Source organism: Callorhinus ursinus, unplaced genomic scaffold (assembly GCF_003265705.2).
Source record: "Callorhinus ursinus isolate GAN/ISIS: 27379988/994484 unplaced genomic scaffold, GSC_fseal_2.0 scaffold70, whole genome shotgun sequence".
Classification (NCBI taxonomy): domain Eukaryota; kingdom Metazoa; phylum Chordata; class Mammalia; order Carnivora; family Otariidae; genus Callorhinus; species Callorhinus ursinus.
This window is the reverse complement of record NW_027397132.1, coordinates 5994347-6019087: the sequence shown is the minus strand read 5'-3', so window position 1 is coordinate 6019087 and position 24741 is coordinate 5994347. Positions and strand designations below refer to the sequence as shown.

General features: G+C 49.6%; 1 protein-coding gene and 3 long non-coding RNA genes across 15 annotated transcripts in view; 2 read left to right on the top strand and 2 right to left on the bottom strand.

Moving 5' to 3' along the window:
- The first annotated feature begins 1961 nt into the window (after positions 1-1961).
- LOC141371372 (uncharacterized) lies at positions 1962-19625 on the top strand. 3 transcript variants are annotated; one of them, XR_012376281.1, is made up of 4 exons: positions 1962-2273; positions 2489-2524; positions 2644-2796; positions 4713-4782. It is a non-coding gene; the product is annotated as an uncharacterized lncRNA (long non-coding RNA). The 3 variants fall into 3 exon arrangements; XR_012376279.1 differs by lacking the exons at positions 2489-2524; positions 2644-2796; positions 4713-4782 and adding exons at positions 8931-9052; positions 19467-19625; XR_012376280.1 differs by having other exon boundaries at positions 2644-4771.
- LOC112816948 (uncharacterized) lies at positions 15617-20505 on the bottom strand. Of its 2 annotated transcripts, none has more exons than XR_003206279.2 (4): positions 20417-20505; positions 19995-20093; positions 18631-18688; positions 15617-16457 (listed from the first exon to the last, which is right to left on the bottom strand). It is a non-coding gene; the product is annotated as an uncharacterized lncRNA (long non-coding RNA). The 2 variants fall into 2 exon arrangements; XR_003206278.2 differs by having other exon boundaries at positions 15617-16454.
- Positions 20506-22226: 1721 nt separating this feature from the next.
- LOC141371371 (uncharacterized) lies at positions 22227-24032 on the bottom strand. 2 transcript variants are annotated; one of them, XR_012376277.1, is made up of 2 exons: positions 23705-24032; positions 22227-23212 (listed from the first exon to the last, which is right to left on the bottom strand). It is a non-coding gene; the product is annotated as an uncharacterized lncRNA (long non-coding RNA). The 2 variants fall into 2 exon arrangements; XR_012376278.1 differs by lacking the exon at positions 23705-24032 and adding an exon at positions 23562-23688.
- Positions 24033-24158: 126 nt separating this feature from the next.
- The window catches only part of SUN1 (Sad1 and UNC84 domain containing 1), a 52293-nt gene continuing 51710 nt past the window's right edge, over positions 24159-24741 (top strand). For 7 of the 8 annotated variants that reach the window (XM_025863587.2, XM_073886325.1, XM_025863586.2 and 4 more), the window contains exon 1: positions 24177-24298. The gene's annotated coding sequence lies outside the window, so the exon portion shown is untranslated. Of the gene's footprint in view, positions 24299-24741 lie in introns of all 8 variants that reach the window. The other variant, XM_025863585.2, reaches the window with a different exon arrangement.

Sequence of the window (24741 nt, the reverse complement as noted above, 5' to 3'; positions counted from 1 at the left end):
ACACCCAAGCACGCCAGGCTCCCTGCGCACACAGTCCCCGGCAGGCCCGCCCGCGCCCCCAGCATCCGCGCCCTCAGCGCCCGCAGCCCCAGGCCCCCCCAGCGCCCCCAGGCCCAGCACCCTCACCCCCAGCGTCTGCGCCCCCAGCGCTCGCACCGCCAGCACCAGCAGCCCCAGGCCCCCCCCCCAGCGCCCCCAGGCCCTCCAGGGCCCCCCGCACCCGCACCCCCCAGCAACCCAAGTGCCCACACCCTCAGCACCCCCGCTGCCCGCCTGCGCCCCCAGCGCCCGGCTGCCTCCTAGTAGCCCGACAGGTGCCCCTGCTGTAGCGGGAAACATGTGACCACAAGCCGGCTGCCCTGGTTACCCCCGCCTGCACCTGTCGCCGCCGCACAGCGCCCGCTCCCGCAGCCCGCAGCTACCCAGGACCTCGACTACGCACTCGGGCCCGGGCGGTGCCCCACGGAGGCGGAGGTCGGCGCCAGCCACTTCCCAGCCGCCCCCGGGGCGAGGGCGCGGACACGTGACCCGGACACAGACCGTCGCGGACGCTGCCGTCGCCGGAAGGCAATGGCGCTGGCGCTTCTGCGCGTGCTCCGCCCGAGGCCGCGCCGGCGCCGCCGATTGGCTGCGTCCGGGTCACGTGACCGCGCCCCGCCGCCGGGAGGAATGCCGGCGGAGTTTCCCAGGTGTTTGCCGCCTGCGGTGTTGGCGCGGGCTCCAGCCCAGCGCTCTTCCCTCGCGGGTGAAACGCGGTCAGAATGACCTGGGCGAGGTCAGCGTGTCCGTCCCCGGAGCGTCGGTCTGACTGAAAGCAAGTACTGCGGTCACTAGGGCTCGAGGCATCCTCACCATCCTCACTCCCCCCGCCCTCCTAGTCCGGGAGGGGCCCCGGGGCGGGGAGGGGCGCTCAGCCGACGGGTGCTCCGAGTCCCCGCCCTGCTCCTCCCAGCGCAGCCCCGCGCCGCGACACCACCCCTTGGGGAGCACCCAGGGCCCCTGCGGGGGTGGGGGGGTGTGGTCCACAAAGAGCCACCCACCTGCTGTAGCCACATCCTTCCTGGTGGGACGTACACTTCCCTGGGGCCGCGGTGGGGGGAGGAGGAGGCCGGGAGTGCCCTTCCTTCCTTTATCACCGCACTCTCCTGCTACTCCAAATCAGCCAGCACTTACAAACGGGCCTCTTAAACAAGTGACCCAATTCCGGGGCCCGGACAGGGAAAATATGAGATGAGCCTGGCGCATCGCGTATCACTAGAAAGTAAGGGGGTGCACACAAAGTGAGGTTGGGGTGTAGGAGGACTCAGGAGCCACGCTGGATGGCGAAAGCTGGGACAACATGAGCAGCAAAGTAAACGATCCTAGTGAATCATAACTTACAGGGTAACATAAATACCCAGGAGTCCATAGAGATAAAAAGTAAACAAGTGAGGGAGAAAGGACAGCTCTTTCCCACGGAAATACCACAATTAGTAGATGTAGGAATAGGGAACTGGAAAAACAACTTTAGGCAAATGACAGCGTAGTACTTGTCGGGAGCCAGATCTAATGGATGCTAAGATTAGTGGGCAAAAGTTTTGAGACAGATACTGCTTCAAATCTCTCCCCCAAGATATTTATTAACAGGGACAAATAGCAACTTCAGAGTGGAAAAACTTGACCAACACACCTCAAGCAGGTAATCAAGGTGTAAGATATAACAACAGCATTGACCCCTGATGTAGTAATGCACGGAGAAAGACACAACAGCACTCCTGTGGTTTTCTTGCCAAAAATGCACACCCTCCATCAAATCATGGGAAAGCTTCAGAGAAATCCACGCAACGACATGGTACAACATAACAGTACTCTTCAAAAGGGCCGAGCTCCTGAAAGATAAGGAAATTCTGAGGAACTGCCCCAAATTGGCTGTGTCTAAAGAGAATGACAACTAAATGCAACATGGAGTTCCCGATTGGCTTGGACTAGGTTAAGTACTAGTGTGGAAAAACATGAAATCTGAATAAAGTCTGCAGTGTAGTTGACAATATTTGCTATAGACTGAATATTTGTTTTCCCAAAACCTCATATATTGAAACCTAATCCCCGGTGTGATGGTGTTTGGAGGTGAGACCTCTGGGAAGTGCTTAGATCGTGAGAAGGGAGCCCTCGTGAATGGGTTCAGTACCCTTGAAAAGGAGCTGAGAAGACAGCTGTCTATGAACCAAGAAGTGGACTTTCACAGGCATCAAACCTGCTTATAACTTGGTTTTGGACTTCCAGCCTCCAGAACTGTGAGAAATAAATTGTTTTTTAAGCACCCAGCCTCTGTTAATTTGTTATAGCGGCCCAAACAGACTAAAGACAGTATTCCACCAGAATTAATTACCTGACTTTGATATTTGTACAATATATACGTAAGATGTTAACCTTAGGAGAAACTGGGCAAAGAGCATTTGGGAACTCTCCGTGCTTCTTTTTTGTTTTGTTTTGTTTTTGTGAAATACAGGTGGGCTATGGTGAATTCATCCTTCCCCTGGACCAGGTGAGCAAGGGATATTCAACATCAGGGTTGCCCTTGTGTCCCAGAAAGGGGCAAGCCGATGAGAAGCTCAGGCAGGTGCCCTTTCATGAACTCCCCGCTGCCCACCCTGCCTCTCCTAGCTTCTCAGGTACAAATGTCCCGAGCAGGAGCAAGCTTGGCAAATTGGAGAGCAGCAAGGAGGCCAGATGAGCGGGAGGAAGATGGCAGGAGGCGAGCTTGGACAGACAGCAAGCATCAGATGGTTGGGGCCCCATCAGGTGGGGTTAGAGGAGGTATTCTCACCTACCCCTTCACATCTTCCATCTCCATTTAGTACAATTTTGTGCTGTTGGGTTTTTCTCAGTTACCTGTGTAACATTATGTAACATTTAGCACTTAAACCTCTGTATCTTGTCCAGTAGCGTGGGACGGTATCTGTCCTTTCCTACCACAGACGATAGGGATCCCATCCTTAACTCTCTCCTCTGCTTCCACCCACCTCTCAGCTCACAACATCTAGACGTTTGCTTATACAAAGGTCAAGGTTGCTGCCTACCATCAGAACAGATTGAAAATACTTAATTTTTTTCATGCTTTGTTCATAGATTGATTCCCAAGGCTAGAAATCCATCAGTGGTTTTTCTCTTTATGGCTGCATTTTCCTCTCTATGCTCAATGGCCTTAAAATGATTATATTCCATGAGTTGCCCAGAATAATGCCACATTTTGGTTTGCTCCGTATTTGGACCACAATTTATGTTACAGCTTTTGTTTTATTTATTGAGTTTCTAACTGCCTGTATTTTTTTTCTCATTGACAAAAAGTGTGCCTTCACCATATCCCTCACGTTGACCCAGCCTCTTGTGCTAAGTCTTGCCCCAAATGCCCACCTTTTCCCCTGGAGTTGTATGTCTGAGAGCCCTCGGGCCTCTGCAGGCCTGCTGCCCAGCCATCACTGTGGACATCGCCCCACAGGCCTCCAGACCACTGCTCCACTGGTCCCACGCTTTCCCTGTTCTTGGTGTCCTTTGTTCTCTGAAGTGCATTATAAGCATGTCCTCAGAAAGGGATGTCTGCATACCAAAAAGGCCTTTAATTTGCCCTCACAGCCAAACATAGACTTCTAGATCCCAAGTTTGCCCCCAGAATTGTGACCGCACAACTCCGTTAGTGTCTTGCTATTGACAGTTGGGTGATCCTTCTTTTGTAGGAGTCATATGAGTTTTATTTCTGGATGCTTTTAAGGTCTTTTTCCTAATATTCTGAAATTTCACAAGAACACATCTAAATAGGATCTTTGTTCACTTTGCAAGAGGGGCCCTTTCTCTTAGGTTCTTCCATTCTCTGGTTCTAGAAAGTCTGTGTGCGTGATGTTGAACTGATCCCCCCATAATTTCTCACCTAGTCCTCCTTTTTGGGTCATTTTTTCTATGTTCTGAATAGATATTTGGCTTTATTTTCTAACCTTTCTATTGACCTTTTTATTTCTACCACTTAGAAGTCTCTTTTTTGGGGTACCAGGGTGGCTCAATGTGTTAAGCATCTGCCTTCAGCTCAGGTAATGATCTCAGGGTCCTGGGATCGAGTCCAGCGTGGGGCTCTCTGCTCAGCGGGGAGTCTGCGTCTCCTTCTGCCCCTCCGCCTACTTCTATTCTCTTTCAAATAGATAAAATCTTTACAAGAAAAGGTCTCTTTTTCTTTAAATGAGTTTTACTGATATTTGGTTTACATACAACGAAATGGTCCCATTTTAAATGTATATTTTGATGAGTTTTTGTGCAGTTTTGTAGTTACCACAGCAATCAAAATACAATTGTCTTGGTCCCCTTCCCAGTCACACCCCAACCCATACCCAGGCTTTGGGCAACCACTGATCTAATCTGCAGATTGGAGTTGTGTTCTCTAGACCTTTGTGGTCGGCACAGTGTTTTTGAGATCCACATTCTTGCATCTAACAGCACTTCATTGCATTTTTATTGCTGAGTAGCATTCCACTGAATGCATATAACACAATAGTTAAACTGTTTATCAGTTGATGTTTGTTCTTTGCCAGTTCACTTTTGAATGATGCTTTATAAACATAAGTGCACCAGTCTTTGTGTGGACATGTTTTCATTTTGCTTGGGCAAATACCTAGGAGTGGCCCAGCTAGACTGCGTGGTAAGTATATATTTAACTACATACTAAATGGCTGATGTGTTTTCCAAAGGAGTTGTATCATCTGACGTTCCCACGAGAAACGTAGGCGTTCCGTTTGCTCTGAATCTTTACCATCACTTTGGGAGAAGAGGTATGTGGCTTTCTGAGCAGTTGCTATGTGGCAGGCGTGGGGAAGCAGCCCAGAGCTTCAGTTAATCCCTGTGTGCCAGCCCCATCCCCAGACCTGGTCTGAGCCCCTGAGACCACAGGAGACACAGGCCCACCTCTGCCCAGACCCAGCCCCCAGTATCTACGCTGAGATGCAGTTCCTCCACCCACATCTCTGCCTGCTCTTCCCCTACCCCGAAAATGTCAAGTCTCTCCTCTCCTGCTGCCTGTGGCCTCCCACTCTGCTAGTCTCTGCCGGTCATCTCAATGAGGCCGCAGGTGAGAGGGAGGGAATTGCCTGTGCTCCATCTTCATCTTGCACTGGGGTCTGGATTTCTGTGGCCTGGCGGGACATCCACACGCATGGCTTGGTAGTGAAGGCCGATTATGAAACTGTATATATAGCATCCACTTTTATAAAAATATGAATTATGTACAGAGAAGAGTGACAGAACAGGCCTTAAAATGTTTGCAAAAGTTACCTCTGGGTGGTGGGATTAAAGTAGTCTATACATCTTTTTAACTTCTTAAAAAACTGTCACATGCTTCCTGAAAACTTTGGTTATATGGACAGAGTCTGCATGGTGGCTGAAGCCCCAGGCTGTGGGGTCACCTGGATCTGGATTTTCAAGCGTTAGATCTGCCCCTTACTAGCCGCAAACTCTAAGACTCAGTGCCCTGATTTGCCATGGAGCTGTTCTGAATATTCGGTGAGGCAGTGCTGCCGGGCCCACAATGGGCAGATTTGATCAATGTTGGCCATTATCCTACTAACATTAGTTTTAAGATAAAAAACAAACAAACGGTAAACAATTTACACCGTCCAGCTCTGAGCTGAGAGCTTTCCTGGGCACTTTCCAGTGTGAATTAACTGCAAAGGTGCTAGCAGCCAGATACCCGAACCAACTGGCTTCTGTGGGTAAAGCAGTTGATTGTAGGGGCGTCTGGGTGGTGCAGTCAGTTGAGCATCCAACCCTTGGCTTCAGCTCAGGTCATGATCTCGGGTGCGGGATTGAGCCCCACCTCGAGCTCCCCACCCAGCAGGGAGTCTGCTTGGGATTTTCTCTCTCCCTCTCACTCTGCCCCTTCCCACCCCTCACATGTGCTCACACCATCTCTTTTTTTTTTTTTCTTAAGATTTTATTTTATTTTTTTGACAGCGAGAGAGGGAACACAAGCAGGGGGAGTGGGAGAGGGAGAAGCAGGCTTCCCACAGAGCAGGGAGCCTGATGTGGGGCCCGATCCCAGGACCCTGGGATCATGACCTGAGCCGAAGGCAGACGCTTAACGACTGAGCCACCCAGGCACCCCCCCCCCCCAGCACCCTGTCTTTCTAAACAAATCTTTTTCAAAAAAGGCAGTTAATCATAGGCGTCAGTTGGATTCTGGGGAATATCTGCTAAAGATAATTTTGGTTTGGGTAGAGTTGGCATTGGACATTTCAATGTGACATTGCTTGGCTACCTGGACCAGCTGTTTATTGGGGCCATTTCGGAATGATCATCAACTCTCCATGCCAGATACTCAGCCACTTTCCCTAAGGCAGCTCATATAACCACCAAGGGACTTGATGCTCATGAGTAAGAACGTGACAGTCGTGTTAACCACCGGAGACCGCACCTGACTCTCAGCAGCCTGTCCCACCGGACCAAAGTCCCGCAGACTTGGGTGAAACGCAGGTTTTCTCTATATATCACGTTGTTTATGCGTGCCATGAAAGGCCGATGAGCTACTGAATGCTGACATAAACTGTCTGAAATAATTCTTGGCAGGCTTCTCTGCAAGGAGAGAGCAGCTGTGCTGGGAGCCCCTCAGCACCATCAGGACTGGACTGAGACAGGCCTGGCGCTTACTGGGGCAAAGCTGACCTCGAACATTTTCTCAGGTTTTTAAAAAAAATATTTTCTGCCCTAATTTTTCAAAGGGGCGGGTGTGCATGAATCTAATAGATCAAGAGTCCATTTGTTGTGCAGAATCCATCCACCTGATATGGGTGAGGCCCTGTGCCAGGCACAGGAGAGCTGGAGATGGTGGCACAGGCCCACCCCTGCCTCCCAGAACCCAGAGTCTGGTACACCATGTCCAGCAGAAGTATAATGCAAGATGGATGGCATCTAAATTTTTCTAATGGCTGCAATAGAAAAAAGAAAAAAAGATGTGGGTGAAATTCGATTGGATAATATATTTTATTGCACCCAGACCCAGTATATTAAAAAAAATTTCACTAATCAACATCAAACAGGATGAGATATTTTACATTCTTTTCTTCATACTGAGTCTTCCAAATCTGATGTGTTTACACACATAGCATGTCTCTCTGATGACCATTAGGATTTTCAACCATCCTGGTTTACGCAGAACCACCTGGGTTCTGGCTCTGAAAGGCCTGCATCTCAGGAAAGACTCCAGGGGATGCATAAAGTGCTGTTTTTCCTGAAAGGGTGTGGAAGGCTGGGGGAAAGTAGAAAACTCTTGTGGCAGCCCCCAAATAGGAGCTAGAGCACACAATATTCTGTGTCCATTGGAAGCAGCATAAATGCCCCCCGCGGTTACTGCCACTGCTTTTCCCCAGCTGTTGGTGGCAGCCACAATTTGTAGTTTACGTAACGACCATGTGCCTTGCATCACTCCAAGAGATCCAAATTGCTAATGCAGTGTAGCGCCTGCCTTTAACGTTGGCTGGGGCTTGACTGTTCTGCTTTGTGTTGAGGTAGTGCTGGTGTAAGTTTTCACATGGCAGATGCCGTGGCCGTGTTGTCTAAGGGTTCAGATCGTGAAAATGAGAACAAGGACCGTATGAATGCTGGTGTGACCCAGACGTCGCTGATAAAGGAGGCTCACAAGTGTGACTTTGATGGCAGGTGAAGCACATACAACTGGACTAGGGAGCTAAAAACCAAAACAGCGTCCTGCGCAATATGCAGAAGAGACGGGGTAGGGATGATGAAGGAACGGATGAGGGCACATACAGAGACCGAACTCAAGGCCCGGACATGTCAGGAAGTTCTTCTAAACCAGTCACAACTTTTTTTGTCTCCCCCAAAGCCACCAATATTCAGTCCCCAACACTGGCCACGGAATGAGCTCAGGCACACCCACCCCCCTACTGAACTCACGTTGTCCACGCACTGCTCTGTGCAGCTAAGCGAAGAGACCCTTCCTCACCCATAGATTGGAATTAAAATTTTGAGAAGGGATGTGTATAAATGGGAGAAATTTTGATGAGCTGTGTTATCTACCCAACAATGTAGAATGGGTCTTGTCACATCCTATGAACCATGATGTTGTTGACAGTCTGTTAAGTGATGCACCGAATCCCGGCAGCGAAACGGTGTTTTCCCAGCTCCTCGTTACTTTGATTTGAAACAAAGAGTTTCAAATTGTCTTCTTGATTTCAATGAAGATTTTGATGAAATTGCAGAAAACATGACTCAAAAGATTGTTGATACCTTGTCCAAATACAAACTAGGGCGCTTGGGTGGCTCAGTCGTTAGGCGTCTGCCTTTGGCTCAGGTCATGGTCCCAGGGTCCTGGGATCGAGCCCTGCATCGGGCTCCCTGCTCAGCGGGAAGCCTGCTTCTCCCTCTCCCTCTGCCTGCTTGTACACTCTCTGTCTCTGTCAAAATAAATAAAATCTTTAAAAAAAAACAAACAAATACAAACTAGACTATGCTCATCCATCTGTGTATTTGGTGACAGGGCAAGTGTAAATTCTGGCAAACTCCATTTAGCTGATTATCTTATTACCAAAGAAAATGAAAAGCTCTTACCTGCTCAGTGTCCTCCACACCTTGTGTACAACACTGCTGTTAAGGTGAGGTCTGCTTACCTGTTATATTGGGGTTTCCAAAAGGAAAGTTTTGGGTTACCTTTTAGTTTCCTCAAATATGCGGAAACATGATTTTTGACTTTATGGAAATGGAAGGAGAAAGCCTTCCTACAAGGTGTCCGTCATTGTTGCCGTAGGAAAGATGTTAAAATGTTTGCCTGCCATAAAATCTAATCTTATTCCTCAAAGTGTGAGGCACGAGGAATGTCCTTCTCTAATTTGGAAGTACATAAGGATGAGAACAAAGAAAGGGGTTACAGGAAAATGGAAATTTATATGCTGTTTTTCCAGAATTGCCACCAGAGTGTCTGATGCCCTGTGTAGACTGTGGATGAGAGCTCACGTGGCCAAAGAACAAACTCACTTCACGACAGCAGGACTGCTTCAGGACTCAAACGTGTCACCAGAAAAAGGTAACTAAATTTGACAGGACTTTCTCATTCCTTTAGTAAAACTATAACTTATTTGAAATCCAACTTGGATTTCAAGTTTTGATGACCTCTGTGCGTTAAGACCATTTCCTGAGAAAGAGAGTTTAACTTCTGGTGACTTCCACTATGCTTTGGAGTTTGTTTGTTTTTAAGATTTTTATTTATTGGGGCACCAGTGTGGCTCAGTTAAGCATCTGCCTTCCACTCAGGTCTTGATCTCAGGGTCGTGGGTTCAAGCCCCACATTGGACTCCCTGCTCAGTGGGGGAGTCTGCTTCTCCCTCTCCCTCTGCTCCTCCTCCCCCCACACTCATGCTCTCTCTCTCGCTCGCTCACTCTCTCAAATAAATAAAATGTTTAAAAAAAATAAAATGGACATTTGAGACGTGGGGAACCAAAATGATAAATTTATGTATGCAAAGAGCCTGATTAACAAGTGGCTGGTCTACCAGAGTGAGCCTGTACGTACAGGCGGGTGGATGTTCTTTGAGCACTGAAAACAAATTCCCACAAGTGCTCGTAAGGTGTCATCACATTGGACTGACACCAGGAATCAGAGTTTCAGTGGCTTGATAGGAACAGCGCTGTAAGTCAGCATGAGCTGTATGCTTGACTGCATCCCAAGTTTCCCACTGCCTAAAAGAAGAGAGGGACGTCCTGAGTTCAGAGACACAGTGTTGGAAAAGGAAACTGGAAGAGTTAGACTGCTCAGAGCGTCATGGGACAGAAGGAAGCGGGTCATGACCCCCTTAATTGGTCTTACCGTATTTTTGTTCTCCTTTTAAAGAGTCTTGCGTTATAGAGGATCAAAGTATGGGTATACACAACAGCTTGGACAAATGTCCAGGGAACTACGACAAGTTTAAAAGGCCAACCTCAGAAGCTTACTTCCTGTGTGATTCCACTTGCGTAACATTCCTTTTAAGTAACCTACGCCCAAGGTGGGGCTTGAACAGCTCACGACCTTGAGATCGAGTCAGAACGCTCCACCTAGTGAGCCAGGCAGGTGCCCCAATTTATATAACATTTTTGAAATGACAAAACTGTAAAAAGCAGGGCAGATTTGTGGTTTCTAGAGGTTAAGGACGGGGGGAAATGGGACCAGGGGCTGCAGAGGGTGGAGATGGTTATAGAAGTTTACAGGGGAGACCCCTGTGGGGCTGAAACTGCCCAAAGAACCTCACAGGTGCAAAAATCCGCAGAACTACACATCACACACACACCCAGGAGTGGAAATGAAATCGGGGAGATCTGAATATATGGGTGGATTACATCCATGTCAGTCTCCTGGCTGTGATAGTATACTGTAGTTTTGCAAAATGTTACCATTGGGGATGGAAATGGTGTATTATTTCTTACAACTGTATGTGAGTCTACAATTACCTCAAAAATTTCAGTTAAACAGAAAGTTGTACATGTATGTGTCTTCAGAATACTTAATAGCATAGACTCCAAAATTTAAATATCCAATAAAAGATTTCTTAAGTGTAAAATAATGTGTTGTAGTGGAAGACAGAAAGAAACATACAATTTTTTCATGATTTCTTCTATTCATTACTACTAATTGCACTGTTAACTAGTCCTGTGCTTAACTAGTCCTGTTTTGTTTAAATGTAACAGAAAAGTAAGTAATACAAAATAATGCATGGTTTCAAAGAAACACCTATTTTCATTTTTTATGTGAAGTGATAGCACACATGTGGGTAATTCTTTTCTATGAAAGCACTGTGTTTTGGGGTGAGGTCTGGAATGTCTTTGTCCCGGGTTGGCATTCTAAAACCTCGGTCCCTTAAGCCCATCCCAGGTGCTTGGGTGCACCTGCGGCTACAGCCCAGAGGGCACTGGTGGGGAGGACTTGGGGTTGTCTCTGCAAGAAGGGGACGCACTACACTTCTGTCGAAGCTGAAGTGGCCATCACCGCTGGGGAGATAATTCGGGAGGCAGGAAAGTTGCTCATCTGGCAGGCACTTCACTGAACTTCTGGGCCAGGCTCAAAGGGCAGGGGCTGCAGGACTGGAAGCAACCCACTTGAAGACACAGTCCAGAAAAACAGGCGCCTGGGGTTTCCTGAGGACATCTTCCACCAAGACCTGCAAAAGTCCCCAGACCCATCATCCTCAAATTAAAGTGATCTATGGCCCTTCTCAAATGGAAAATCATCTTCACAGACCCCCACCTCCATCCCAGCGTGTTTAAACTATTTTAATTGTAAACTTTCTTAAATACGTACAAATGTAAAACTAAATATGAAGTCCCTGTGTTCTTGGCACTCATGCAGCTATGAATCCAGGCATGTCTACAAACTAAATCTTACCAGAAATGGTGCCCTAATTGGGCCCCAGTGGGCAATACTGCCGTGGCTGAGCCCACCTCTGTGTCGTACCCTGAGTGAGGTTGGAGCAGTCTGGCTCTCCCCACTCCTCCCCTGCTTGAATCCCCGAGTGGCCCCAGTGCAGCAGTTATGGGTCCATTAGGGTGCAAATGAATCACTTTCATTGCTTTTTCTTCTGTCATCTTTGGCTCACAGCAATTACCCGAAGGCCCTTTCATGCCATTGTGTACTTCCTGAAACACCACACCTGCCTTCACAGGAGCCACTCACGGGGTGCCCTCAGTACCCTTCAAGAAACTCCTTGAAGTTAAATATAAAACTGTTCTAAAAATCTCAAAATAAACAAACATTTCCCTAAGGAAGCTAGAAAAAGAAAAACAAGACCCAAGACCAGCAGAAGGAAGAACATAATAAAGAATAGAGCAGAAATAAATGATAGAGAAATGAAAAAAAGCAAAAGAAGAGATCGATGAAACCAGAAGGTGTGGTTCTTTTTTTTTTAATTTTTTTATTGTTATGTTAATCACCATATATTACATAATTTGTTTTGGTGTACTGTTCCATGATTCATTGTTTGTTCATAACACCCAGTGCTCCATGTAGAATGTGCCCTCCTCAATACCCATCACCAGGCTAACCCATCCCCCCAGCCCCTCCCCTCTAGAACCCTCAGTTTGTTTTTCAGAGTCCATCATCTCTCCTGGTTCGTCTCCCCCTCTGACTTACTCCCCTTCATTCTTCCTCTCCTGCTATCTTCTTCTTTTTCTTTTTTCTTGAAAAGAATAACAAAATTGATAAACCTCTAGCCAGACTCATAAAAAAGAAAGAGAGAGGCCTCAAGCAACACCACAAATGTAAGAGGAGAAATAACACCACCACAGAAATACAAACAATCATAAGAGAATATTATGAAAAATTATATGCCAACAAACTGGACAACCTGAAAGAAATGAATAAATTCCTAAAACCATACAAACTACCAAAACTGGAACAGGAAGAAATAGAAAATTTGAACAGACTGATAACCAGCAAAGAAATTGAATCAGTAATCAAAAATCTCCCAAGAAACAAAAAGCCCAGACACCTTCCCGGGAGTATTCTACCAGACATTTATAGAAGAGTTATTCTTAAACTAGTCCAAAAAAAAAAAGAAATGGAAAGAAAACTGCCAAATTCATTCCATGAGGCCAGCATTACTGTGATACCAAAGCCAGAAAAAGACACCACTAAAAAGGGCCATTTATCCCTGATGAACATGGAGGCAAAAATCCTCAACAAAATACTAGCAAACCAAATCCAACAATATATTAAAAGGATCATTCACCACGATCAAGCGGGATTTACTCCTGGGCTGGAAGGGTGGTTCAGTATTTGCAAATCAATCAACATGATACATCACACCAACAAGTGAAAAGACAAGAACCATATGATCCTCTCAATAGATGCAGAAAAAGCATCTGACAAAGTACAACATCCATTCATGGGAAAAACCCTCAAAGTAGGGTTGGAGGGAACATACCGCAACATAATAAAGGCCATACATGAAAAAACCACAGCTAACATCATACTCAATGGGGAAAAACGGAGAGCTTTTCCTCTAAGGTCAGGAACAAGACAAGGAGGTCCACTCTCCCCACTGTTCTTCAACACAGTACCAGAAGTCCTAGCCTCAGAAATGAAAGGCATCCAAATTGTAAGGAAGAGGTGAAACTTTCACGATTCCCAGATGATATGATACTCTATGTAGGAAACCCGGAAGACTCCCCTCAGAAAACTACAACTAATACACCAATTCAGTAAACTCACAGAATACAAAATCGAGGTACAGAAACCTGTTGCATTTCTGTCCACTGATAATGAAACAGCAGAAAGAGAAATGAAGAAAGCGATCCCATTTACAATCTCACCAAAAATAATAAAATACCTAGGAATAAACCTAACCAAAGACGTGAAAGACCCATACTCTGAAAACTAGAAAGCACAGATGAAAGAAATTGAAGAAGACAAAGAAATGGAAAGCTATTCCATGCTCATGGATTGGAAGAACAAATATTGTTAAAATGTCTATGCTTCCCAAAGTAAAATACACATTTAATGCAATCCCTATCAAAATACCAAGAACGTTTTTCACAGAGCTAGAACAAACAATCCTAAAATGTGTCTGGAACCATAGAAGACCCCGAATAGCCAAAGCAACTTTGAAAAAGAAAAGCAAAGCTGGAAGCATCTCAATTCTACAGTTTGAGTTCTATCACAAAGCTGTAGTCATCAAAAACTCCATAGTACTGGCACAAAAATAGACACATAGATGAACAGAAAAGCCAGAAATGAAGCCACAACTCTATGGTCAATTCAGCTTTGACAAAACAGGAAAGAAGAGCCAATGGGGAAAGGACAGTCTCTTCAACAAATGGTGTTGGGAGAACTGGACAGCAACATTAAGAAGAATGAAACTGGACCAGTTTATTACACCATCCACAAAAATACGCTGAAAATGGATGAAAGACCTAAACGTGAGACCTGAAACCATAAAAATCCTAGAGGAAAACACAGGCAGTAATGTCTGACAATGGCTGCAGCAACATGTTTCTAGATCTGTCTCCTGAGGCAAGGGAAACAAAAGCAAAAATAGACTACTGGGACTACATCAAAATAGAAAGCTGCTTCTTCTTCTTTTTTTTTTTTTAAAGATTTTATTTATTTGACAGAGAGAGAGAGAGCACAAGCAGGGGCAGCAGCAGGAGGAGGGAGAGGGAGAAGCAGGCTCCCCGCCGAGCAGGGAGCCCAATGTCGGGCTTGATCCCACGACCCTGGGATCATGACCTGAGCCGAAGGCAGACACTTAACCAACTGAGCCACCTGGGTTCCCCAAAATAGAAAGCTTCTGCATGGCCAAGAAATCAATCAACAAATCTAAAAGGCAACCTATAGGGCACCTGGGTGGCTCAGTCATTAAGTGTCTGTCTTCGGCTCAGGTCATGATCCCAGGGTCCTGGGATCGAGTCCCGCATCGGGCTCCCTGCTCGGCAGGAAGCCTGCTTCTCCCTCTCCCACTCCCCCTGCTTGTGTTCCTGCTCTCGTGCTCTCTCTCTCTCTGTCAAATAGATAAATAAATCTTAAAAAAATAAAAATAAAAATAAAAAAAATAAAAGGCAACCTACAGAATGAGAGAAGATATTTGCAAATGACATCTCTGATAAAGGGTTAGTACCCAAAATATATAAAGAACTGATGCAACTCAACACCCAAAAAACAAATAATCCAATAAAAAAATGGACAGAAGAAATAAACAGATATTTCTCCAAAGAAGACAACCAGATGGCCAATATACACATGGAAAGAAGCTCATCATCACTTGGCATCAGGGAAATGTAAATCAAAACCACGATGAGGTACCACCTCACACCTGTCAGAATGGCTACAATCAACAACACAGGAAACAACAGGTGTCATCGAGGATGCAGAGAAAAAGGAACCCCCATGCATTGTTGCTGGGAATGCAGACTGGTGCAGCCACTCTGGAAACAGTATGGAGGTTCCTCAGAAAGTTAAAAGTAGAGCTACCTTATTTACAAGAAAAAAATATGTATATACACAAAAACACTAATTTGAAGGGATACAGGCACCCCATGTTAATAGCAGCATTATCTACAATAGCCAAGTTATGGAAGCAGCCCAAGTGTCCACTGACTGATGAATGGATAAAGAAGATGTGGTGTGTACACACACACACACACACACACACACACACACACACACAATGGACTATTACTCAACCATAAAAAAGAATGAGATCTTGCCATTTTCAATGACATGGATGGAGCTAGAGGGTATAATGCTAATCGAAATAAGTCAGAGAAAGATAAATACCATATGATTTCACTCCTTGTGGAATTTAAGAAACAAAACAAAGAAAAAAAGAGAAACCAAGAAACAGACTAGTTATTTATTTGAGAGAGAGAACACAGGTGGCAGGAGGGGCAGAGGGAGGGAGTGAGGCAGACTCCCCACTCAGCGGGGAGCCCCACTTGGAGCTCTATCCCAGGACCCCGGAATCATGACCTGTCAAAGGCAGATGAGACGCTCAACGACTGAGCCACCCAGGCTTCCGGAGAACCACACTCTCAGCCATAGAGAACACACACACTGATGGTCAGCAGAGGGGAGGGCTGGGGGAGGGGGGAGCAGGGGGTGGGACTAAGAACCCGGGGTGTTGTATGGAAGTGATGACTCACTCTGTTGAACACCTGAGACTAACGTTACACTGTATGTGTACTAACCGGAATTGGAATTTTAAAGTAAAATAAAAAATACTCTGCTAATTGCTTGGTAGCAAACATCCCTCTCCTCAGAGAACCTAGAGCATGGGGAGGCCCCGCGGCCTGAGCGACTCCGCCCGGCTCAGTGCTCTGCAGGAGGAGGTCATTTTCTCTGCTTCTAGGGAAGAGAAGCCATCAAAATATCTCTTGCCTTTGACCCAGTGACCTCACTTCCAGTAGTTTATTGAAGGAAATAGTTGGGCCAGAGAGCAAAAGTGGGTGTTCAGGTGGTGTTCCTTCACGGTGGGACATCTCCAGCCATACGGAAACGCAATGAGGAGAATTCATCCAGACAGCGATAGGGGTGCTCATGAAAGAAGACGTACAGTACAATTCCAGTTTTGTTTTAAGAAAAGAGAGACGTATGTCAGATGATGCTCTAAAGCGTGAAAGGTGGTTCTTTTTTATGGCTTGCTGCAGTGATGTCCTAAAGTGATATTAGGTACCCCCCCTTACTGTTTTTTTTTTTTTTTCATTTTTTCCCTACAACACAGCTTGCCTTGAAGTAGAAGAATAATAAAAACTGAGAGAGGACTCCTCGCAGGGGTGGCCTCCGCTCCGGTCAGAGGGCAGCCTCCCTCTCTCCCGTCTGGCTCCCAGGTCACGGTGTTCAGGCTGCCCTTTCTCCTCCGAAGGGGTTGGAGTCCCCAGGCAGGTGGTTTCACAATCAGCAGGAGAATTGCATCCACGGGAAGAACCCGGGGAAGGCTGCTTTCCACATGGCCCACAGAATTCTGCTAAAACACACATAGTACACAACTTACCGTCTCAACCATGTTTAAGTGGGTAGTCGGTGGGTGGAGCACATTCACACTGTTGCGCAGCCGCCACCGCCAGCCATGTCCAAAGCTCTTGCATTCTCGCAAGACAAACTGTCCCCGTTAAGCTCGAGCCTCGCTCGGCCAGCCCTGGTCCCACAGCCTACTGTCGGTGAGTCTGACAACTCCAGGTGCTTACGGAAGTGGACCAAACACACCGTTTGTCGTCTTGTGTCTGGCTTATCTCACGGAGCATCGTGTCCTCCAGACTTATCCCTGTGGCAGTGGGCGTCAGAGTCTCCTTACTTTTGTAAGGCTGTGACATCCCACCATGTGGATGGGCCACCTCGTGTTTATCCATCATCTGCAGTAGACACGTGGACTGCTTCCACCTCTTGGCTGCTGTGAACGTGGGGGAGGGGTTGCTCAAGACCAGGATACGGACTTGGGCTTTTCCCCTGAGTGACCTGAGAGCCATGGAGAGGTCACAGGATGGAGGAGTGTTGACAGCTAAGGGTGGGTGCAGGGAGACCAGCTGGGGGGCCCCTGTGGTCATCTGAGCAAAGGCTGGTGGTGGCTCGTGTCAGGGGCGTGGCCACAGTCAGGGGCATCTGTTTGAAAGGTAGAGAGGAACTGAGGAGAGGTGGAGTAAAGGTAACAACATCTGCATCCGGAATTCAGAGGTTCCCATCTAGAGGCATGAACCTTGGCATCATCAGCTTATGACGTGTTGAAAGGAATGAGCGTTGGATAGAAATAGGACATCCAAGGATGAGCCCCAAACTCCTCAGCATCCAGGGGTCAGAGGGATGAGGAAGGACCCGAGAAGAAGCTGAGGAGGAGCCAGAGACCCAGGGGAAGGGTGTTGAGGAGGAGCATGATCCAGATGAGGCTGCCACCAACCACTGGCTTCTGTGAACCAGAGGTGCAGGGTGACTAAAACAGAAGCCCATGTTGAGAGCGAGCACATCCTGATGTGGATCTTTGAATTCCAGAGTTTGGAACGGCGGGCCAGAGCAGGGACGGCCAGCGCCGTCTGTTCGTTCCTTCTAGGAACCCCTACGTCTGTTGTGCGTGCGAAACCACACCCGGGCCGGGGAGCTGCCGATGCCAGCCTCAGGGCGCAAGCACAGGCGGCAGAGACCAGCATTCCCTTCTGGATGCCACCCCCCCCCCCGCCCCCAGCCCCAGGAGGAGCCAGAGGTAGGCAGCACAGGAACCAGCACCAGGAGAAGTGAAATTGTTTCCCTCGAGGCACTGCTCCTGGTAATTTTCCTTCACCGGCTTCTCCGCCAGCCCTGCCTTCTGATCTCACGTTGGCCCCAACATCTAGATGCACAAAGCTCGGGCTTGGGTTTCTGACCCCGTCTTACTTACTCCTCTCCCAGGAGTCGGGTTCTGTTTACAGCTGAAGGTATGAGTTCACGGAGAAGAGAGGACTCCTCCCTCTGGCAAGGTAGCAAAACAGGTGTTTGCTGCCCTCCATCTGCTTCCCTGCTCTCAAGACCACGAGCGGACCACCTGTCTCCTCTTTCCACTCTAGCCAGGCTGCTGGTGCAGCTTCTGCCTCAGTTTCCCTGGCTGTGAAACCATACTGACCAGCAGCAGTGGGAAGACAGGAGATGTCAGGGACAGGCTGTTCGCTGCCCAGGCAGAGAAGCAGACCCTGGCTGCGCTCTCCCGCCGCCTGTCCTTGGCCCTCCCTCACGTGCTCCTCCTGTTCCTCCTTGGATGGGGGCCTTCTGTGCCTCCAGCGTGAGAGGACCAGCACTCCCAGGGGCAAGGTCCTGGTACCGGGATGTCCACCATCTGTGAGAAACCCAGGCAGTGGGCTCTGGGTGCAGAGCACAAGGACGTTGGCCCCCACAGGAGCCATGCCCCTGAAAGCCCTTGTCTTCACGCATGTGACACGTGACAATCGTGAGTGTCCCTTGGCCTGGTCTGCAGGAGTGCAAGGTAGTGCCTTGGGCCCACAGAGTGCTGGGGTTTCGGAGGTGTGTGACCCACCTGCCTGCAAGCCCACGATGGGGGTCCTGAGCCCCCTGCCTGTCCCCAGACGTCAGTGGGCTTTGGCCTCAGACTGCCTCTGCTCCACGGCATAGCTGTAGGCAGCATTTCTCACCAGCATCCCTGTGTAATGGACGTCACTTACCTATCGCTTCCAGAGGGCCAGGTGCTGCAAACACATTGCCTCCATTCTCCCAGAGGCCCTGCAGGCAGACATGATCAATCCTGTTTATAGTGGAGGCCCCTGGGGCCCAGGGAGGCCACGGACAGGTTGTGCCACACAGCTCCAGTTGGCTGACTGAGGGTGGGTGGGAGGCCAGAGCTGCTGGCCCCCCAACCCACACTCCTCCCACTTACCCCTCAGGGAAAAAAACCACTTACAATCTTCCATCCTTAAAACCTGTCATTATTTTATTCCACGTCCATGGGTTAAGACATTGCAAAGTGGAATCTCTTTGCTATTTATTTAAGTGATGTGAAGTTATGTTGAAAAATTGCTTTTAGGGGCGCCTGGTTGGCTCAGTCATTGGGCGTCTGCCTTTGGCTCAGGTCATGATCCCGGGGTCCTGGGATCGAGCCCCGCATCGGGCTCCCTGCTCAGCAGGGAATCTGCTTCTCCCTCTCCCTCTCCCCCTGCTTGTGTTCCCTCTCTCGCTGTGTCTCTCTCTGTCAAATAAATAAGTAAAAATCTTAAAAAAAATTATTTTAAGTTCCAAAACATGGGAAAGTAGCAGAGAAAGTTTGATTATGTTGCTTCTCTGCCTTGACTGAAACATTTCTTCATTAATTCTTTGGAATTTATGTAGTTGGAAATAAATGAATCATAGTTGCATTCATTCATATAATATACAAACATATTAAACCCACCTTATTTATCTCTATGATACATGCAGATATCTGCATGATATATAAATGTACTGTTTGTAATCATAATCTATATTTACTAACTTTTAAAAAAGGTTTTATTTATTTATTTGACAGAGAGCAAGCAAGAGAGCACAAGCAGGGGGAGTGGCAGAGGGAGAAGCAGACTCCCCGCTGAGCAGGGAGCCCGACGTGGGACTCGATCCCAGGACCCTGGGATCATAACCTGAGCTGAAGGCAGACGCTTCACCGACTGAGCCACCCAGGTGCCTCTGTATTTAGTAACATTTTAATAAATGCTTTACATATATTATACAATAATCTTTATAGAACATTTATTATAAAGATAATTTTGGTCTATCTATAACTGGTGACATGTTGTCTCTGCACTGAGAGGCCCTGCTTCTGGGTAGAAGACATGCCCACAGGTGGTGTTCACCATAGTGAGACGCGGGAAGGGCTTGAACACCCATCCGTACAAGAATGGTTGGGTCAGATTTGCTCTGTTCTTATCGTGGAGTATGATACATCCAGCATAAGGAATGGAGTAGAGCCCTTGGTACCAAGGGGCTCCATCTCAAAGCCTAACGTGGGGAGCGGGGCCACGCTGAGCAGAGCGGCCGTGCACGGGTGGTCCGCACGCACCTGACACCCAGCGGCAGGGCGTGCATCCTTGTGGGAACCTGCTTGTGTGCGGGAGGGTAGAGCCACTGCAAATCTGTCCACGAGCCTCCCTGTTGAGGGCTGAGAAGGGGACCAGGGAGCTTTAGGTTTATGTATCATCTATCAACCATCTACCCTTCTCTTTACCTATTTAACTACCATCTATCTGTGTGATGCTCCCCCCTCTCCTGTCCAGGGTGGAAGGGGGAGGTAATTCAACCCTCCTCTGTGGCTCACTGTCATTGTTGATCCCTCCTTATTTTCCCCCAGTTAGTCTCCGTATCATTCCCTACTCCACTGCCGTTCCCTTCCCCACAGGCACCCATGTTATGGTTGGTGTCTCTCTTTCTTGCTCTAAGTGTCCTTATTACACACCAGCCCTCTTTGGGTGTGTTTTCACTCACCTAAATGGTGTTATGCTGTATAAGTCTGTGTTCTCCAGAGAAACAGAACCAGTGGAAGAACACACGCAGGGGAGGTGCATACACATGGAAGAGATATATATATATATGAGATTGGCTCACAGGATTATGGAGGCTGAAACACCCAGCAGTGGAGACCCAGGAAGGCCGATGGTGTAAGCTCCAGTCTGAGTCCAAAGGCAGGAGAAGACCTGGACTGGCCACGGGGAGCCCAAAAATAGGTTCAAAGATTATTCTGGTCATGTCTGTGAGGGTGTTTCTGGGTGAGATAAACATTTGATTCAGTAGCTGGAGTCAGGCAGATGGCACTCCCCGGTGTGGGTGGGGCTCGCCCAGTTCAGTGTGGGCCCGGAGAGAACACACGGTGGAGGAGAAAGGGATTCTCTCTGCCAGTTGACGCATACAAGTAACCAGCATGCCATCTGCCCAGTTGGCCTGGGACAATCCAGCTTGTTGCCTGGGATCCTGCCTGCCAGGGTGTCCAGGTTTGCAGGACCAGTGGAGTGTCCCTGTTTGCCCACCACAGAGTGTGGGGATGGGCACCTCAGAAGGAAGGCCCTGCTCAAGTTCCCTTCCTGTGGGCCTGGGGGCAGGTTGGCAGATCTTGGGCATGAGCATCCCTGTGCCCTCCACCTGCCTACCAGCACTTGGCATTATCCACTCTCTGTTGCTGACTAGACAGAGGTGCAGTGGTAAGGAGTTACTTCCATCTGCGTTTCTCTGATCACAAATGAGCTCAAGCATCTCTTTTTAATTTTTAAAGAATTTTAAGATTTTTAAAATTTTTAAAGTCATCTCTACGCCCAACATGGGGCTCAGACTCACAACCCCGAGATGAAGAGTTGCACACTCATGCACCAACTGGGCGCCCCATCAAGCATCTCTTCTATTCTTGTCGTGCATGTAGGGTTCCTACCGGGGGATTGCCTGTTCACACCCTTTGCCCACTTCTCTACTGTGTTCCTGTTTTCCTCTCGATGATCTCCAGGGGCTCCTCGCACCCTCTAAGCAGTAGCTCCTTGTCTGTTTTAAACATGGCAAATGTCTTCTGACCAGTGAGTGGCTGCTGGCTTGTCATGGTGTCTTTTACGGAACAGATATTTTTTTTTTTTAAGATTATATTTATTTATTTTAGAGAGAGAGAGAGAGAGACAGCATGAGGGAGAGAATCTCAAGCAGACTCCACACTGAGCGTGGAGCCCGATGCAGGGCTCAATCTCATGACCTTGAGATCATGACCCGAGCTGAAACCAAGAGTTGGACGCTTAACTGATTGCACCACCCAGGCGCCCCAGACACCTTTCATTTTGACATAATCAGATCCATCCATGTACTTCTGAGGTTTTGTTTAAGAAATCCTTCCACGCTGCTGGGAAACAAGCTCTCCTTATCATCTTTAGACACTGTAGCATTCCTTTTCATTTAGCTTTCCAGTCATCTAGCAGTTTTATTTCTTTAAAAATGAAACTTCAAAAATATGAAAAATGTTAATAGTTAATTCGGGATGGTGGAATCAAGATGCATGTTGCAGTACTTTTTTGTAGTTTGTTTAGAAACTTTTAAAACTTCTAAAACTTTGAGTTCATTGTGCAAAATACAGTAACATCAAATAGGACAAGAGCAATCTACGATGCCCCTACTTGGATAGAATCACTGGCATCATTTTTCTGTGCTCTGTGTATGTGTGTGAACACATGGAATCCCACAGCACATAGAATTTTCAGTTAAAGGCTTGTCATTTCCTGAGTGCATTTCATGTCCCAGCCTCTACACATTTGTGTGACACAGTAAGGTGCTGTTTCTTTCCTTTTTTTTTTTTTTGAAGATTTTTGCTTATTTTTTTGAAAGAAGCAGAGCAGAGGGGGAGAGAGACAAGCAGACTCCCCACTGAGTGGATCCCATGACCCTGAGATCACGACCTGAGCTGAAACCAAGAGTCAACGTCCAAACCAACTAAGCCACCCAGGCGCCTGTTTCTTTTTCCAGAACTAGCTTTGTTCTTGGACGTGTCTCTTCCATAATTTAAGTCTGCGACGTCACGTTTCACGTCACGTTCCCTTGTGACTTCACACTGACTAGCTGTCACTCGAAGGATCCTTTCCTTTTCTTTCCATCTGGAAGCCAGGGTCCACACATACTCTGCGTCCCTGAACAGTGAGTGAAGGCCTCCAAGTGTTTAACTCCCACCTCAGGGCGCTGGCATCTGCGGTTCTCTCTGCCCAGAACGTTGCTGGTTCGCTCCGTCCGGGTCTCCTCCGTCACCACCACAGCAGCTTTCCCTGCTGCCACATCTACATCTGCAGGCCTCCCACGTCCTAGCCCTGCCTCTGCTTGTTTTCCTCCAAGCTGCTTACCCCGTCCCCAGGCCACTCTCTGAGGCTTGCCCAGGTGCTGTTACCACACAGCTCCGGCCCTGGAGTGTGGGGACATTGTGGGAGTGCAACCCCAGTAAGGAGGGTAGTGCGCCCAAGGAGCTGTCCAGGAGGGTCACAGGTGGGCCAGGCGAGTGGGGAAGGCCCCGTGGAGTTGCTGGCCCACAGCCAGAGGGAGAGGAGAGGGGCAAAGTGGGGGAGATGGGCAAGCAAGGGCCCCAGTCGTTCCCTAACGGGGCCCTGCAGAGAAGTCTCCGCCTTCTCGGGCCTCCTCCTGAGGGGTGGACCAGGTGCTCTCAGAGTACTTGTTACTCGGGCTCCCACCGCGACGGTAGCAGATGGACTCAGACCAATTCACTGGTACAGACGAGTTCCAGCCAGTGAGTCCAGACGAAGCCAGCACAAACTAGGTGGAAGCCAGTAAGGGTGGGTGTGGGTCCCAGGACGGACTCCAGGTGTGGAACCCGTCCCCTAGCTCAGGTGCTCACTGGAGTGAGCACCGGTGGGCCTGTGCCTGGTTTCGGCCTCTTTCCCCAGGTGGCAGAGACAAGACCCAGAGGACTGCGGGTTTCCTCCCGGCACTGTGTGTCCGCACGGGGGACAGTTTTATCCCTGCTCTCAACTGCTTCTCACTCCTCCGAGCATCCCGTTTTGCTTGTTAAATCCTAAAAAAGTCCCTCCCTGTTTTTGTTGTTTTTGCCAGAAATAGTTTTGCCCCCCCCCCCCCCCCCCTACCTAGGGACCAAAACGTTTACCTGGGCGGCCACCTGTGCCGGCCGCTACTGCGCACGCGCGCGTCCGAACTAACGCGCAGCCGCGCCCCCCTACAGGACAGCGGACTTCTCCCGGCTCCTTCCCCGCTCCCTCGATCCAGCAGCCCCCCCACCCCACAACTCACTCCCGGGGAACGCGCCACCGCTGCCCGAGAGACGCGGCCGTTGCGTGCGCTTGCGAGCGGAGAGCAGAGGACTCGCCGGGGCCCTCCCGCCCGCCGGAGCCTCAGTCTCCCCTCCTGTAGAGGGGGGCGGCAGTCGCCCCCGTCCCGCCCTACAGCGGTCCCCCCAGCGGCCCCTGCAGGGCCTGCGGCGCGGGACCCGCGGGGCGGCGGAGCGGTACGGGGACGGTCGCCTCACGCCCCTCCCGCCGCGGCCGCTCTCCCGCCTCCGCCGTACGGCCCCCGCAGCGTACGTCCCCCCTTGCCGTACGGCCGGGCGCGTCTCCTCGCAGCCCCGCCCACTTCTCCGCCTCAGGACTCGGCCTCAGCTCGCGATTGGCCGGGCTCCTAGACAGGCCGCCTTCTCCTTGGCCGAGGGGCTTTAGGTGGCGCGCTCCAGATTGGTGGAAGTCCGCGTTGCGCCCGCCCCGCCTCCAGGCGCGGCCCATGATTGGCTGGCGTCCGCAAGAGCTCCTCTCCGGATCTGGTCTGGGTGGCGCGGACCAGGCCTGGGAGGGCAGCGGCGGCGCCGTGTGTGGTGGCTGTGGCGCGAGGCAGGTGAGCTCCTGGGCGGGGGTGGGGCGGCCCGGAGCGAGGTCGGCTGGGGGGCCAGGCCTGGGGCTAGGGCGTCCCTCACGGCGGGCGGTAGCTGCGGGCCGGGGACGGAGGGTACGGGCCGAGCCGCAGGCCCCGCCTGGGCCGCCAACGGCCGCCGCCCCCTCCTCGGCCCCGCGCGTCCCCGCACCGGGCCCGAGTCTGCGGCAGGCCTGTCTCGGAGCGTGCCCTCCGCCCGACGTCACTGGCGTGCCGGGGTGCCGGCGGGACTGTGGGGACGCGTGCGCACCCGGGGACCTGTGTCGTCGCTGCCCGCCCCCACCCGGGCGCCCTCGACCCCAGCGCCCCGGATCCCCTGCACCCGGGCTCCCCGCCTCCCCAACTCACCCACACCTGGGAGCCCCCGCCTTCCCCACTCACCCAACACCCGGGAGACCCGGACCCCC